Source organism: Oculina patagonica, chromosome 12 (genome assembly GCF_052425735.1).
Source record: "Oculina patagonica isolate OP01 chromosome 12, crgOcupat, whole genome shotgun sequence".
Classification (NCBI taxonomy): Eukaryota; Metazoa; Cnidaria; class Anthozoa; order Scleractinia; family Oculinidae; genus Oculina; species Oculina patagonica.
Window position 1 is genome coordinate 21,532,445 of NC_135769.1, and position 15,034 is coordinate 21,547,478.

Here is a 15,034-nt window from a genome sequence, read left to right on the forward strand (position 1 = left end):
TCTTTTGCAAGACACTTTACTCTCATAGTGCCTCTCCCCACCCTGTATTAAAGCTGATTTCCAGTCCGTACTGCGCAGACTCGGGGTTTGTTTTCGTTTTTGTTTTGAATTCGTTAAAACGTTGCACTTCGTTGACAGCATACATGAAGTGTTTTTAGTCCGCCATTACAGTTCGCTTCGTTCAAGAATTTCCGATGAGCTGAAACGTCGGTTTGAAATAGCGTCAAGGTTCTTCTACTTGTTATTATTTGTTCTGCAAGGATATCTGGCGTTATTAATGAAGAAACAGGTAAGTTTGTCACGTAATTTTTAGTTTTGCTTTGTTTGTGAGGCTCACATAAACATTGCAACCGAGATTGCGCAGTACGGACTGTAATTCATCTTTAACATTCAGAAAAAAGACAAAACCAAGTAAATAACTTACCGTAGAATTCCGGTTATAAGCCCTGGGCTTAAACAACTCCGTAAGGGGTTTTGGGTGGGCTTATAAGCGGAGGGGCTTATATCCGGGAGGGCTTATAAGCGGAATGAAAAAACCGTTTCAAAACGAGCCACGGGAGTGTTGATGGAAATACGATTTTAAGTTAAAAACACATAATAAAGCAACATTTAGCTCTATTCAGTACTGTCATCTGGTAGAGGGGGGCTTATATCCGGGGGGGCTTATAACCGGATGTATTTTTTTGTTTCCAGGATGATGGGCCTATAACCGGGGGGGGGCTTGTAAGCGGGGGGGCTTATAACCGGAATTCTACGGTATTTTACATCTTGCTTCTATTGTAGAAGACGGAGTGAACGTAAAAAATGCACACTGACAAGTTGACAACGACAGGCAGAACATCTTTGAAGTCATCCCTTGCTGGTTAGCATAGAATCAAAGCTTTTTTGGTTGGATGAGAGTTTGATGAGTCCGTTACAACATTTTGCATCTTATCAAAACTGAGGTTTTCTTAATAATAGCTAACGACTACAAATCAATAATGATCTTGAATCTTGCTTCTTTTTAAAGGCAACGATAATGGAGAACAAATATGAAGTACAGAGTACGATAAATGGAAGTCGATTGACGGCGACCGAGCAACAGACAGGACATCTTTGAAAACACCCCTTCCAGGTCAGTTAGAGTTCTGGTTGTTTTATAGGAATCCGGCAATATCCAGGCATTTCTGGAAATGAAACCATTAAAAAACATATGGTGTTTCTTATGCAATCGAACTTTACGTTACAAACACTTCTTCTTGGAACCATATAGCCAGAACAGCTCTAGACAGTAGCTCGGACTCTTTTCGGTTAAATTTGACGGCTGTAAATAATTGAAGTGAACGCCTGAGGCCAAAATGTTTAAATTTCTTTAGTATAGTGTTTTAAATTTCCATTAATTTCATTGAATGATTTTATTTTTGTAATAAAGTTTTCGGTGTTTTCGATCAATGTCATTCGTTATGTTTGATACAACAATGTTTCTCATTGTTTTGCTATAAATATGATGGTCATATCTTTAAATAAAAAATTGACGATTGCTTCCAAACGCACTGACCAGTAATTAGTTTACATTTAATAAGCTATTTTAAAGGGAAAATGTCACGAGAAGCCTTCTAAGTTTTTGTGCAAACTATGCTAGAATTAGAGCAGTTTTCAATTGATTGTAGTAAAACCAAAACCAAAACCAAAGTAATTACTCTGGCCAATGACAAAGGACACAGACAAACAAGTCAGCCAATCAAACCTCGAAACAAATACATGTCGCTGGCATGAAGCGCGGGGAAACGTGCGTGAGCGAGTGACGATTGGTTTTGGCTAAGAAGGTGGCGCGAGATATTTAAACCAATCACTAAGCGAAGTGATGCAAAACCAAAGCAAACGCAAATTACTTTCGACACTCAAGTGAAAACCGCTCTATGAGGGTGCACTCACTGTTCAACAAAAAAAAAAAAATAAACAATAAAAGAAAGGCATAAATTCATTCTCCAAAATGTGAATAAACTTTAAACGTCAGCACGACTTTTTCAAGTTTTGGGACACTTCTTTCACACTACTTTCTAGCAATTGTTATGACAAGTACAATACATTTGGGCAAAGCCAGGCCAATATTAGTGGATTTCCAATTAATATCAACACCTTGATCAGAAGCGGCGGAGCGCTTTGGAACGTGGGAGGGCTAAGACTGTCCCATAAATACGCGGCAGGTTTTCATATTTGGAGCAACTGTTTTCCGTTTCGTTACATTGGTGTCCGAATCACGGCTGTTTCTACAGTTCTCACAGCAAGTTCTCACAGTTCTCACAGCGACCGGCCTCGTCCCATTTTGGCTGCCCTCGGAATTTTTTTCATCAAATTATTTCCAAATTGGACAGCATGTAGTCCAATTACGTATACTTATCATAAATAAGTCGTATTTTAGTGTACTTTTGAGGAAGAAAAAACAGGATTCGAGATAGCGATGGAAAAAAGCGCGGGATGCGGGATTTTCATGGAAAGGAGCGGAAATGTGGAATCAGGACCCCCCCCCCCCTCCCCCCTCTTACAGACCCTGTAGAAACTGCAATACCAATTATTAAAACCTTATCACGACTTATTTATGCTATAAATATATCCTTTTTATGCTCTTTGACTCTTTCATCTTGATATCTTACACGGTAGCGCCGAGTATTGGTGCAGCTGGGTAAGCTGAGTGCTGTATGCCGCGAAAATATAGAGGTTACTACCCCGGGCTACTACCAACTTAGTAATAATTTGGCTGCGCTATAGCTAGTAGACACGCCGCTTGAAAATTCCCTCTTCATCAGTCACATTATAATCACTGATACGAGTACGTAAGCATCAGAGAGATATAGAAAGCGGCTTGAACATTAATCAGAGGAGCCTAGGAGTACTTAATGTTACAGTGGTATTTTTTGCGCTGTATAAGTCTATTTATACTATGCCATAGAAAATACAGCCAATCAAAATACAGGAAAGCCGTTGTATATTCGACGGTATTCAACCCAACCTTCCCATCGTGCGCTGCGATTGTATTTAAGACGAAATTTAGTACGCGTATTTTCTATGGCATGGTATAAAATAGCTACACAACACTTTCTCGTGGTATACTATGAAATATCCCACTTGTCACTTATTTTCTTGGTATACACACTTGCCTAAAGGCTCGTGTGTATACCGAGAAAATACAAGTGACTCGTGGGATATTCCATAGTATACCACTCGAAAGCGTTGCATAACTAGTATATATTTTGCTAAATGCAACAGCTTGCACTATAATGCAATACAAAAACAGAAAAACTCCCCCAAATAACTTTAAAACTGCGTACGTCTGTTCGCAGTTCAAACAGCCCCTTGTTAAAATAAGTTTAATGCAGCGGACGAGGCTTAAAATTAAGACAGGATGCCGGATAGGAAAATACTGGTGGAATAATAAATATAATTGTTTTGGTGAGAAAGAGATGCCTTTCTTTTTGTAGGCAAAACAAATATAGGATTTCCTGAAATTAAACGCGAGATGCGGGATCTAACACATCAAAAATGCCAACTACAGTATCAACAATCCACAATTCTCTTTGCCCTATTTTATTCTCAGTCTTATATTTCTTAACATGATGAAACTATTATTTTAACGTTAATTGTTGGCGTAATAACTGTTGAAATATGCGTAACACGAGACAGCCCAAAGGAGCTTTGATTTATCCTTTTCATCACTACAGTAAAGCAAAACTAAAAACTGAAAAAAAAAAACACCTGTGCTACCCTATTCCCCATTATTATTTAACCTTGTCCCTTTGTTGTTTGGTTAACTCTGTTTAACCTGCAAGAAATTAAAGACACAGTAAATAATAAAGATGGTAGATTTTAAGCTCGGTGATAAATAGTGAAGAAATTATTCTACATGACACGAGCGTGGGACAAAGAAAAAAAAACCCTGAGTTTTTTTCTTTTTTTTCTTTGTCCCACGCTCGTGTCATGTAGAATAATTTCTTCACTATTTATCACCGAGCTTAAAATCTACCATCTTTATTATTTACTACAAATTTGATGATTTCGACATTGCTGATCCTAGCAGTATGCAGGACGCGCGTCATTTATCAACCTAGTAAATGGCCTAGCTCACAGCGAGTCTCACGTAGCTCAGTTGGTTAGAGCGCCTAACCGGTATCTGGGAGGCCATGGGTTCGATTCCTGTCGGGGACTCAGGTTTTTTTTCTTTGTCCCACGCTCGTGTCATGTAGAATAATTTCTTCACTAATTAAAAACACAGTTTCTTTGCAGGCTATAATATAAAGGAAAAGCAAGATCTAAAGTGAAATATAAAGTAAGATCAAAAGTCAGCTTGCTCAGGTTTTTCTTAATAGTGATTACATTCGAAGCTCTCTTAATGGACACTCTCGTATGCGGACAGCTCTACTTACGGCCACCTTGTTTGAAACCCCGTTTTTACTCCCATACAAACTCTGTATTTTTACATTCTCGTAAGCGGACATTCCCGTAAGCGGCCGCGGACACTTTCAGAGATTACGACTTAGACTTTTTCTTTGTTTTTAAGCTCCCGTAAACGGACAGCCCAAAGAAAATCCTATTAACAACCTCTGTATCGCCATTCGTCACAATGATTTTACAGTAATTGCAGTAACATATTTCAGTGTTTGTTTAGTCGTCATCCACGTCCGTCCGGTTATTGTTAGCTAGGCAAGCTCCCGTAAGCGGCCATCTATCCCCTACACCTCTAGTGGCCACTTACGAGAGCCATTCTCGTAAGCGGCCAGCTCCAGTTACGGACACTTTTTTCGCGTCCCGAGGGTGTCCACTTACGAGAGCTTCGACTGTAGTTATAATTGCTTGCCAAATGGAAACTGCGGTACAATTATCATTCATCACTCCATGGTGATTCTCTTGTTTTTCCCGGGCTTTTGACGAGGGGTATCATAGATAATAAAAATGAAAATTTATTTTTTTAAGCTCGGTGATAAATAATCAAGATGTATTTTTCAACAATGACACGAGCATGGAACAAAGAGGGGTAGATTGTTTTGTAAAGGAGGCCCTGGCTTCCCTATTCGCAGTATTCGCATACCAAGTTGTCATCAACGCACAAACAACCTGTGCCTATACTGTTGCCGGTTTTTTGCTGCAGCTGAAAATATAGGCCATTTTCAAAAATACCATAATATTCTTTGTTGTCCCTCCAAAATTTTGCACAAGCATTGTTTTGCTGTCCCAAGAGAAATTGAAAACGATGCTTATGCAAAATTTTGGACAACAAAGAGTGTTGTGGTAGTTTTGAAAATGGCCTATTGGCCCAACCATTTGCCTTTGTTGAAAAAAAAGAGAAATTTGTCTAGAAAAGTGTGTTTGTTTGTTTTGTCGGTTTGTTGTTGTTTGTGTGTTGTTTTTTAATTTGCATTTAAGTTTCAATACATTTTGAATCATAAGCTCGAGTCCACAATGCTCCACGGCTATTAGAGCTGTAAACTTCCACTCCTCATACAAAAAAGTGAAATATATATATGTCTGAATTTATCAAAACCAGGTCAAGGAAATTTTCACCGTTTTAAGCACAAATCGCTGTAAACGCGTTTTTTTCTCGCCAGAAACCATCTCCAAACTCGATGATATAAAAACTAAAGGGAATGTCAGTCTTTTTTTTTCTTCTCCTCTCTCTTCTCTACCTTTCAGCGCTGCACGTCGTTTTTTTCCCCCTTTCTTGTGGCGTTTTAAGCCAATTCGGGCAGTAACGTACTTGTTCAAGGATACTGACGTCACTTTTCTTTGACCCGGTTTTGATAAATTCAGACATATATAGAAAGAGTAAAAAAAAAAAAACATTTTTGTGAATAAAATAACACGCGATCCTTACGTGCGCAACTCTCAGTGTTACATTTCTGAGTTTCCTTGTTTGGTCCAAGTACATTGCATTTTTTCCCTCCGGCTTTAGGTTTAGGTTTGTTACATTTGCGGGTCCTTTTCTGTGTTCCTCCTCCACATGTCTTGGTACATGTGCTCCACCCGCTCCACGTGCCATACCCACCGTCCACTAGATTTGAAGAAAATAACAGTAAAAACTCACAGTAGTATTTTCATTTTTATTTTATTTTATTTATTTATTCCATTCAAAGGAATACCATTCTAGAACTTCAATTCAGAACAACAAAGAATTATTTTCTAACAATCTGGTATGTTCAGTCATCTTCACTGTCCATCCTTTCTTAACAGTTCAATGGCCGTTTTCACCCCGGGGGGGGGGGACTCCCATATTAAAGGGACGGGGATGCTCGTCGGAAATTTTGAAAAGAACCCCTAAAAGAGACCAATCTGGGCGTGGCTCAAGCTATTTTAGACCCCTAAAAGATACCAAAATCCTGAGAAAAAGAACTTATATTTGTATATTTCTTTGTGTGCAACCCTAAACGAGACCCTGACGGCTAAAAATATTGTCATTTTCTTACATTTTCCCTTGAACACCCTAAGCGAGACCCAAAGTCCGAAATTTATACCCCTAAGCGAGACGACGAGCATCCCCGTCACTCTCATATGGGAGTCCCCCCCCCCCCCCCCGGGGTTTTCACATTAGAGACGGACAAATCGTCTTAGTGTGAAAATGGACGGAAATGATTTTGGACGTACAAGTCGTCTGAATTTCTCCGTCGATTTGGTCGTCTAGGAAGACAATTTTTGAGGACGACTTGGTCGTCTAGACGGACAAGTCGTCTAAAAGCCGTCTTTTATTCACACTAGACGAACAAATCGTCAGACGACTTTTCCGTCTTCTAGTGTAAAAACGGCCAATGTGTTTCGTCTCCACTCACCGGGACATTTCTTCTTTTTCGGTTTACACGATGTTGTCTCGCTGTCCTCTCCGAGTTCAGTACAATCTTTACCACCATTCTGTGGTTGTGGATTGTCGCACAGCCTAACACGTGTCGTGCTCCCTTTCTTCTTTCCACAAGTTTTAGAACACTCACTCCACTTTCCCCACTCACCATAACCTCCATCGACTGAAAATGGATGAGGTGAGAACAGAAATAAATTAGCCTACTAGAGTAGTTTTCAATTGAGTGTCGTAAAACCAAAACCAAAGCAATTACACTGGCCAATCACAAAGGACACAGAAAATCCAGTGAACCAATCAAAACTCGAAGCAAATACACGTAGCTGGCACGAAGCGCGGGAAAACGTGCGCGAGCGAGTCACGATTGGTTTTGGTTTTACTCCTGATTGGCTGAGAAAGTGGCGTGAAATTTTTAAGCCAATCACTAAGCGTAGTAATGCAAAACCAAAGCAAACGCAATTCACTTTCGACACTCAAGTGAAAACCGCTCTAAAGGCACTGACTTTGTAAGAAGCAAACCTATATAAAAGAAAAGTACTTTCGTTTCACTTTGACCTATCCTTTCATCAAACTGAACAAAAATAAGACATGTACAAAAAACGTGATGTGGTATCTTTTTTTGTGAGGGAGGATTGCATAATGTCAGACAGTATGTGAATTTGAGTGTATCGCTAATCAGTTTGTAGCCGAGATCTAAAATCATCCATGCCTTCAAAGTTTTGTAATATAGTGGTAGAAATTTGAGGTTAGCTTGGGAACTCCAAAAGGTGGTCAAATTCGAGGTTCAACTGTAGTATTGTTGGTGTACTCACGTACAACAACAGCAGCAGCAACAACAACGACAACAACAACAACAACAACAACAACGTTTCAGTACCAGGGCATCCGTTTTTATTACAGTCTTCTGTCTCATTCGCTGGTCCAAGGTCTTTGCAATCTTTTCCACCATGTTGTGGAGCTGGGTTATTACATTTCCTGCTCCTAGCTCGCTGTCCGCCTCCACATGTGACAGAACAATCGCCCCAACTTTCCCATTCGCCATAACCACCATCGACTAAGAAAAACAGCAACGTAAATAATAATTACATGTTAGATGATGATTATAATTTTGATAAAGACACAGTACGTAGCAACAAAAGTAGAAAAAGGAAGGAAATAAGGAAGGATGGAAAGAAAGAATTCAGGAAGGAAATCAATTTTTCAACTTCTGCCACGAAATCAAGATTCTACTTAGCCGATCGTGAAAGGCGCTCTTAACCATTAATTTGCAACCAATGCACTGGAGGAATACTTATTTCAACATCAGCTGACATCATAAAGGTCTTTTTCCATTTTTCCTAGACAAGTTTACCTGGACAAGGTTTCTCATTGCAAGACCCAGTTTCCTGACTCGGTCCCAGGGACGAGCAGTCTGCTCCACCGTGCTGTGGAGTAGGATTATTGCATGATCGGCTTCTTGTGCGTGATCCTTCGCCACATGTAACCGAACATTGGTTCCAATCTCCCCATTCAGAGTAGCCACCGTTTATAGCTCCTTGATCAAATAAAATGTCTCGTAAGCTTGAATACGTACATATAATGGTTATGAAGATTATATTACAAAGCCAGGAAGCGATCCTCGCTAAATGTCTCCAATTTGAACCATTGCAAAAAAAAAGAGCTTTGACGAAATGGGTTTATTTGTTACCGTGATGAAAGAATAGGATGACAGTTTCAAATACACCACCTTTCATAAAGATCATCCAGGTCATGACATTTTTGCAGGGTTTCACTTTGGGGATTGGCAAGAGTACATTAAGGATTGTTGAACAATGAACAATGATTGGCAACTTTTTCGCGTTTTGCGAGATTTAGTTTTAATCTAACAAGTTTCCATAATTGTTTCCTCCTTTTGCCATGGTTCCATGCCGCGCGGAAACACGGAATGTTACTACCGTTTAGTAGAACCAAATTGTGCTTCAAGTTGACGCTGGAAACAGTGCTTCCCTTGTTTCAAAGCTGGGAAACATTGGAAAAACATGCGCGCTACGAATGTTTCTGGAAACACGTTTCCTCGTTTTGCCAGGCCTTTTAGATGAACCGGACGGTATCATTGTGATAAAAGATAAAGTTATATTAAATAACAAAAATATGTTACTTGGATCACAGCCATACAGCTCCATCCGCATAGAAATGTGTCTGTGCCATTCTTGTGGAAGGATTCGAACATACTGGGCCTTGATCGGTTGGACTATTTCATTAATGACGAGGCTGTTTTGATCCTTGTTCCCAATGTATTCCTGAAATAACAATGTGTATTAAACGCTGTTAGTTAGCTTGAAAAGTCCTTGCATGATGAACAAGTTGCTTTTTCATATTGGAACTTGCAGATCAAATTCCTTTTTAGTAATGTTAGATAGGAATATTTATTATCAGAACTGGGTACCAAACATGTAGTAATTATAACTGCGAATACAACATGTAATTAAAATGTAAAATGTATCAAGCATGGGACGATTCGTAACCGTTTCCTTCGAAAAAGAAAAATGTCGCCATGGAAACAATGACAATGCACCGAATTGCACATAAGCCGAAGGTTACCGTTTTTATCCTTTAGTACTCAAGAACAAGAAATACCTTTCGTCAACTGGCTTCCGTGCATATATAAAAACAGCTACGTACTCATTGACGTTTTTTAGTAAAAAAAAAAAAACGTCAATGAGTACGTAGCTGTTTTAAAAAATATTTTTTCTGTAGTTTTAAACCAGCGCAATTTCTCTATGGTGAATATTTCCTCGCGATTATATATTGCAATGATAAAAAGGTATGATGTTAATCAACAATATTTAGTGCAGAAAACGATTATATCCCTTTACCTGATTCTGGACCGTAAAGTTTTGACCGTCCGTGCTGTAAGACACCATGTATTTCGTGACCCACTGCGCGTAATCCTGGCGACCCTGAGTGCCTACATTGGTCACTTCCTTAATTTGACCAAGATTCACTTGAATCCACTGTCCTTTCTCGTTTGTCTTGGCTGACCATGAGCCTGCTCGCCCGCCTCCTGCTCTGTGATAGATTCTAACATTGTTCGGGCCAAGGGCGGCGTTCCACTAGTTTAAAAAACGAGAGTCACAAATAAGTTTCAGCAAAAAGTGTGACCACTTGGAGTGAATTCACATTCTTTCGTGTGGTCATTATCCAATCAGAAGCCGATAACACCTCCAGTTGACCTCTGTTTAAATTAAATCTACACAAATGAATGTGAATTTATTTTATTTTGTCGCATTTTGGGCTCCTAATGCTACAAGATTGAAAATTTCCCTATGCCTGAAGAATTTCTCGTTCGTCGTAAAGCTGTGTTATCATTACCGTAAACTAATCAGAATTCCTGCATGGAACACAGAGATAACTTACTTCAAAAACTTGATTTAAATCAGCTAAAAGGTACATCCTTTAAGCGAACGGTTTCTTAAAAATACTTCACTTAAGGGCCCTTCATGCACAACGTTTGTGTTATTTAAAAACTACAAAGTCTTAAATTTATTGTTTTTGCTCAGGTAAAAATATCAAAGGAGGCGACCTCTTCAGCTTCTGTTTTACACGGCCCCATGAGCTGTTTTAGCTTTACGTTTTTTACTGTGTTTAAATAATTGTTGTTGTTTTTGTTGTTGTTCATCATGTTGTTTTACTTACAAATGAGGAAGCTGTTATGGCAGAGTCTGGTATATGGCCGTTTTCCATTCCCAGTGGTGTCGTACAATCTAAAATGACATAAACAGTTGTTAATTTTTTCGTTGTCGTCATCTTTGCTGTTATTGCTTTTGTTTCAAGAATGCTTTATGCTGACAGCAAAAGCGCAGTGAGATCTATCTGGTTATTACCGGTATTTTCTTTATCTGTATAATAAAATTGAACCGCGCTAAGAAATTTGAACGACGTTTCGACCGTTCGACGGTCATTTTCAAGTTAGGTGTTTGAATAAAATTACATGTGTAAATATAGTAAAAGCGCTAAAATATGTACATACAAACAATAGACAATAAGAATAAAAAGGCTAAAAACGGCTAAAAAAAATGGCTTTAAGATTTTAAGGAAGTGCCAAAGCAAGCTTGACTGTTTGATTTTTGAAATGCTTTTTATTAGACTTCTGAAACCAAAACTTAACAAACAGAGTGACTCGATCCGCGCGAAACTATTTGTTTAGATATTTTTCAGGTATTTTAATGTTCTTATTCTCGTCGTCTTATTCGCTTGCTTTACGTTTTTAATTATATCTTGTACAACTATGCATGTCATTCGCACAAAGTTATTTTTTAGCCATTTTTAGCCTTTTTATTCTTATTGTCTATTGTTTGTATGTACATATTTTAGCGCTTTTACTATATTTACACATGTAATTTTATTCAAACACCTAACTTGAAAATGACCGTCGAACGGTCGAAACGTCGTTCAAATTTCTTAGCGTTCAATTTTATTATACAGTCAACTTCCAAAAACTTGTTGATTCGAATTTTCTTTATCAAAGGGAAAACTAACATAGTTGTAGAAATGTAAGTTGTAAGTTGTAAGTTGTAGGCTTTTTTAGCTTTAAAAATCTTTGCCGACATTCTTACGATAACAAAGTTGGATCTACATGAAAACTAGGCAAGCATTATATTAGGCAAAAATACATTAGTAAGTAAAATAGAAAACGGTTAGGGATGGAATTTATACGATAAAACAGTGAAGAAATACAGAACAAAACAAAACACACAAATAATCTACTGTGATTCGTGAAAAGGTGAACTCCGGGATCAGTGCTCCGTCATGGTTGGTTGTGCCGGGTAGCTGTCATAGACCTAATAGCGCTATGGAGCTCGGGGTCAGGCATTGAATGGCTGACTTGCTAGACGAGTGGGCATAGTCAAGTTTTGGATCACTTGCCAGTCAAACCAATGAAAAGGTATTTTACTCATGATTTTCATGTTTTTTGGCAGCCGAATCCAGCTGCCTACAGCCCTGTGACAGCTTGGCTATCATCGGGGATGACGAGGCACTCCACCTGGCCTCCCAGTCTAGCCAGGGGCCCTCGGGGAAAGGGAGAGTGGCTGTTAGTGAATTTCAAGCCTTTCTGTCAGCCGGCTGGGAATCTTTTGTTGTTTAGCATTTGTTAAGAGCCGAACTGAGTTTCTCCATTGGTTGAAGCGTACTTTATTTTCTAAAATTGTTTTTAAGATTTTTTGGGCATCAAGAGGAATTTGGGCAAAGCCAGTTTTTAAAGAAATTTCTATGTTTTTTTTTCCCAAGAGATGTATATTTTCTATTCTAATCTAATTGAAATCGGAGTTACATTCACACGAGGCAGTGATTTCCTAAGACGTGATGAGTATCTGGTTATTACCTGATTGAATCTCACAGCCATACAAATCCATTCTCATAGATATGTGACCATTCCAAGTCTCTGGATAAATACGAATGAAACGAGCTTTGATTGGTTGAATCAAAGTATTAACAATTACACTGTTCCTGTCAGTGTTGGCATCATACACCTGCAAATGATTGGAGCACTTATCAGTGTGATCTAGGAGTGACTAGCCTGGGCACGTCTTTTAAATTTTGAAAGTTGACCAGTGACCTCCAATGAGCACCTTTGCTACTAGCCGTCGCATATGAATGATACAGACTACACCTTACTGGAGAGCAAGCTGCGCACTTAAGTCGAAATCGCTTTGTTCGGTTTGTCCCAGCGCGAAGCTTCTCCGGCAGCATGGCTGGTATTGTATCACAGACTGTTAGCTGCAAAGCGCCCATTTTATTTATGAAACTACAAAATCTTTAAGAAGCAAAAGAATGTATGTATATTAGCGCTCAAAGCTAAAACGAAATGCAAAAAGCTAGAATAATATTTCTTTTATATACATCAAAAAATGTCTCGAATCTGATTGGCTTAGAGAAATGCAGTTTTTAGTAAATTCGATGCAGAAATGAGGAAATTCAGTGCAGAAATGAGGAAATTCAGTGCAAAAAAGAGGAACAAATGCGGCATCCTGATTGGTTAATAAACAAAGGCAGCCACAGGGGGGCAATCAAACGCTTCCACGCGATTTGAATGGCGCAAAGTTTGGATCTGCTTCGAGATGCGAGTAAAAAAAATGGCTGGCGTTTTGAGCACAGTAGAGGAGCAGAAGACAGCTCTAAATACCATAGCACTGAAAAGCACTGGTTTTTGGTTCTCGCTTTGGAATAATTGGTTTCCTAAGAAGGAAATTGCCGACGAAATCGAAACTACAAGCCGACGTACAGTAGCTTCACGCTTTGCTTGAGCAAATTTATTTACGCCGAATTCACCGAATTCAAAAACAACACAGATTGGCGAAGATTGTGGACCAGATAGCCTCAAAGTTATGCTAACATTGCTTGAAAGACACTGTGACTTAGAGAACAGAATTTATAGGCTTTCTATTGTACGAGACAGAGAATTGTTTCGTCCAAGGAAGTGTTGAAATGAAAAGCGAAACAGCTTCACTTGGCTGGCCGTCGAATTGAAAGCGCTCAAGCAAAGCTCGACAAGTACTAAGAAGCAGAAGAAAATCTCTGAAAGAGGTAAAACCCACAATCTTTTATTCAGGCAATTCGTTTGACTGTTTAGCCAGATTTTTCGACTAAAAAACTTTTAAAACATTGAGAAACCTGTACGTTGTTTGGGCTTTGACCTTGTTTTAAATGAACGCGTGATGATATTTGCCGAGTTTGAATAAATTGTTTTTGTACGAGATTTGCGCATGTTATTTCTCCGCAATTTTTTCATGAATATTATTAACAAGTAATCACATGATTTTTCTCGTGCAATTTGGGATAAATAAGCACTCGTAAATTTTGCACGAGCCCGTAGGGCGAGTGCAATTTTGTTAGCCTTTGAAAAATTTACTCGTGCTTATTTATCCCAAATTGCACTCAAAATCATGTGATTCATTTATGTGTTTATATACTAAAGGGTAAAATAAAGAAGTTTCCCGTTGAAACGTGCCTTGTTTTGGAATACAAACGTGCCGCCGTACTTGCTGTAAGCCACTTTATAGCTTTTCACCCATTGATCTTTGTCGTATCGACCCTGGGTCGCCACCATGGTCACTTTTGTTGTCTCGCCAAGGTCTACTTCTATCCACTGACCCTTGATATTCTGCTTGGCAGACCAGGCACCAGTCCTCCCTCCACCAGACACATGGTAGAGTCTCGCATTGCTAACACCATAGTTGCCGCTCCACTGAAAAGTTATTTTTGAGTATGTCATCATAAATGAGCTTATATGCTTACTGAGATTACAAGTCGATAGTATGTGGTTTTAGTATGAGCCAAGCCGACTGCAAAAGTTTAGCTCATTCTTTTCATTTATGTGTTTATACCTCAGATGGCTGTTTGATGCCCAAAAGTTGCTCTCGTAGGCAAAAGATGCTCTATGTTGCTTGCAACACAAAAATGCGTTAAAAATTCTCAACATTTGTAAAAAAAAGGATGCCGGGCACAATCTTTTTAGGCCAATAACTCACACTGATCGGCAAATACAACATTTTGAAAGACATGTGATAGTTTTATCTTACCTCAGAGGATGCGACTAGTGCTGAGTTGGGTAATTTCTTATTGGTCAATCCAAGTGATGACACACACACTAAAATTATGAAAGGGGATGTGTGAATGAGACACACAGGCAGAGAGCATGGAAGAAAGAAAAAAGGAAGGAAGGAAGGAAGGAAGGACGGCAGGCAGGAAGGAAGGAAGGAAGTAAAAAGGAAGGAAGGAAGGAAGGAAGGAAGGAAGAAAGGAAGGACGGCAGGAAGGAATGAAGAAATGAAGGAAGGAAGGAAGGAAGGAAGGAAGGAAGGAAGGAAGGAAGGAAGGAAGGAAGGAAGGAAGGAAGAAAGGAAGGAAGGAAGGAAGGAAGGAAGAAAAAAGGAAGGAAGGAAGGAAGGAAGGACGGCAGGAAGAAATGAAGGAAGGAAGGAAGGAAGGAAGGAAGGAAGGAAGGAAGGAAGGAAGGAAGGAAGGAAGGAAGGAAGGATCGTTTCCCAAAATTTCTGTTCCCTATCACGTTTTGATCTGTAAGTATCATAAGATACTTACAGTAAAAATGAAAGGTAAGTTGATGAAGTGAAAGTTACTCTGTTGTTGGCGTGTATACTGGGTATGGCGTATACTACGGATATGGCAAGAGTTAATAAACAAATTCACTCAAACCCGCTATATACGCTTAAACTGGTA

At 39.1% G+C, this 15,034-nt stretch overlaps 1 pseudogene across 1 annotated transcript in view; it reads right to left on the reverse strand.

Annotated features, from left to right (window-relative positions):
- Nucleotides 1-3,794: 3,794 nt before the first annotated feature.
- The window catches only part of LOC144633480 (uncharacterized), a 44,545-nt pseudogene continuing 33,305 nt past the window's right edge, over nt 3,795-15,034 (reverse strand). Inside the window, exons 15-25 of the transcript XR_013567067.1 lie at nt 14,377-14,444; nt 13,806-14,042; nt 12,180-12,327; nt 10,493-10,560; nt 9,673-9,909; nt 8,955-9,096; nt 8,169-8,351; nt 7,695-7,871; nt 6,795-6,983; nt 5,846-6,022; nt 3,795-3,799 (exon numbers count right to left, since the gene is read on the reverse strand). The product of XR_013567067.1 is annotated as an uncharacterized LOC144633480 (transcript). The remainder of the gene's footprint in view (nt 3,800-5,845; nt 6,023-6,794; nt 6,984-7,694; nt 7,872-8,168; nt 8,352-8,954; nt 9,097-9,672; nt 9,910-10,492; nt 10,561-12,179; nt 12,328-13,805; nt 14,043-14,376; nt 14,445-15,034) is intronic.